The sequence below is a fragment of the Macadamia integrifolia genome, chromosome 3 (assembly GCF_013358625.1).
Source record: "Macadamia integrifolia cultivar HAES 741 chromosome 3, SCU_Mint_v3, whole genome shotgun sequence".
NCBI lineage: Eukaryota > Viridiplantae > Streptophyta > Magnoliopsida > Proteales > Proteaceae > Macadamia > Macadamia integrifolia.
In genome coordinates, this window is record NC_056559.1 from 35,797,755 (window position 1) to 35,800,518 (window position 2,764).

The window sequence follows — 2,764 nt, forward strand, 5'->3', positions numbered from 1 at the left end:
TTCTGACCAGTGGTTTGAGAGATTTAAAATTCTCCCTTTTCTTGTCTTTTAGTGACCTGTGACAAAGCAGAACTGAAATTGACAGATCTGGTTCAGTTCCTACTATTCTCGTGGACTTTGGTTCATGGTATTAAGTTGATTTGGACCTATTTGAAGTCTTGTAAGCCCCTGTTATCGGTCCCAATCTGATCAGAGAAACCCTAGTATTTGGTTCATTAGCTTCAACTGTTTCAGGTCTGATTTCTCTTGTAATCTGATCTGCTGTGCTATTATCCTAATTTGACTTGTGTTTGTTCTTCGAGAGTATCCTGCTGTTTTGAGACTAGGTTGGTTTGCCGATTCTAGTTCTACATTAAAGATACATGTATAATTCCAGATACCTGGATTTACAATGTATTAGACAATAGCATTATATGCACAGTAATTAAGTTGATATTATGGATTATGACTTTCCTGCAAAAATCTCGTTTTTTAATAACAAGATGAAAATGAAGCAATGCTGTTTGCATGATGGGGGAGGTAGTGAAGTTGGGTACATCTATCAAAGATATTGTTCTATGCTATGTTACTCTGGAAAATGCATAAGCTTTGTCAACTTCACTTTTGGGTACACTTTAAGTCTTCCCTTTATGGCTTTGTCACAAGTTGACTTCCCTTGTAGGTGAACAGACATCCTATGTCCTGGAAAAACCATATTATTCCTAATTCTATCATAGACATGTCCAGATTTTGTTATCAGGTCATAAAATTTAGCCAGTGTAGTTTCTGAACTTCTTGCAGCTCTTCTTCCAGGAATTTGCCAGGTTTCTTTTTACATAATGTTTTTGACCTTTTCCTCTTTCTTTGTCAAGGCATTTTACCATAGGTTTCTATTGTATCAATCTACCCTTGTTTGATTCATGTTGAAGCATATACTCGGGGGGTGGATGTAGGGGAACGATTTCAAAGCGGACTTTCCATTCATTAGATGGAGAAGAGCGCCAAGATTCGTGATCTGAAGTTGGAAGGATACATTCAACCAGAAAATCTGCTGGTTTTTTTGTCTCTCTCTAGTTTTTTTTTTTTTTTTTTTTTTTTTGAGTTAGATAACATGTGTTGTCCCAAAAAAAAAAATGTTATACTTACAAATGAAAGATGGTGAATGGTCTTTCATTAACTAATCTATCAAGGGAAAAAGGATGGTTTTTTATTAACTACATTAGCGTAAGCTTCATGCTTTTAATCAGAGAGTACAAGCAAATAACCAACAACCCACTTAACGTGTAACAGGAACGAGAAACAATAATCCTCTTGGAAAACCATGCTGGCTGATGTCATCCTTTTGTTATTCAAACAAAGGAGGCACAATTTGAGCCTTTTCTTATTGAATGAGGTGAAAATGTAGGTCCTTTTTTGGAAGTCAACTGGGGCACTGGCTGAGTAACCAAAAAGAGGGAAGGGATTATCAAGTTACGTCTGATGAGAATGGTGAAGAAAGTTATTACTCATTTGGAGCTTTATTGATTAGGATGTTTTCTTGGGAAATTTGGAGTTGGGGGATTCTTAATCATTTAGATTTGAAGTCATCACAACAGTACCTTATGCGAGTTGATGAAAGATAAGCAAACATTTATTATGTGAATGAATGTGCTCAGAAATAAGGTGCTGGATGTTGATTCTTCGCATGGATTCTTTTGATGTAGGATTAGTGATATTTCTATAGGATTGCAAGTGTCATTCTGTATGGCCCTCCTGGTTTAGTGTTGATTTATTCTGTGGCTTGTTTTGTAGGTCTTTTTTTGTGTGGGTATAGAACCTGCCCAGATGGATATAGGTGTTTTTCCTTTGATGTTTGCTGGCTTCATTTCATGGTTATGTATGTGTGGCCATATATGGCCACAGTGTCAGTTTTATTTTCAAATTTTGGGTATGATAAAGGGTATTTCTGTCCAAGGATTGAAGGCTGATATTGGACCCCAGATTTTTACTTGGTGATGCTAAGCTGGATCAATCAATACACAAAGAATTAGGCTGATTAGCCAACCCATCATGCCAAAAAATTCTATTTTTCGGTGCATCAGCCAATCAACTGATCCACTCCCAGTTTGGGATTGACTAATCCTTGTAACCATGATTGCATTACTTTCCTTTGAGTTTGTTCGTGAGGCTTAAAGGTTAAAACTCATCTGTTTAGCGTTATTTTTGTGTCATTTGGAAGATTATTCTGTAGAGTTGCTAAAATTGTATCCAGAGTTAAATTCATCTAAGGGAAAATTTCTTTCACTCCCCTACACTTACCCTACAATTACTTAAACTTCACTACTCAAACTTTCGCATCTGATTCCCCCCAAAAGGTAAATTCTTACCTCTTCTTCTCCCCTGAAATTTTAAAATACACAAATTACCTCTCCTTTATTAACAAAAGTGGGACCCACCTCTAAATCTCCTCCTCCTCCTCCTCCTCCTCCTCCTCCTCCTCTGCAGAGCACAGCTCACCTTGCCCCACCACTGCATCCCCCTCGCCTCTCCCCTCTGTCCAATGGCCGGCATGTAACCTTTTGCCTTTACTATATTTGAAATGTTTTTTCAAGTCCTCCAGTGCGCCAAGTGGGAAATGTGAGACTCTCTGTGGATTCATTTTAACTCTCTGGATTCATTTTCCACTCGGATGTTTCTAGTGTTGACATATCCATTCTCATATTAAACTAATGTCTTTCTGTTAAATTCAATAATTTTTTTTTTTTTTTTTTTTCCGATTTCAATTGTTTCTTTTTTTCCTTGACAG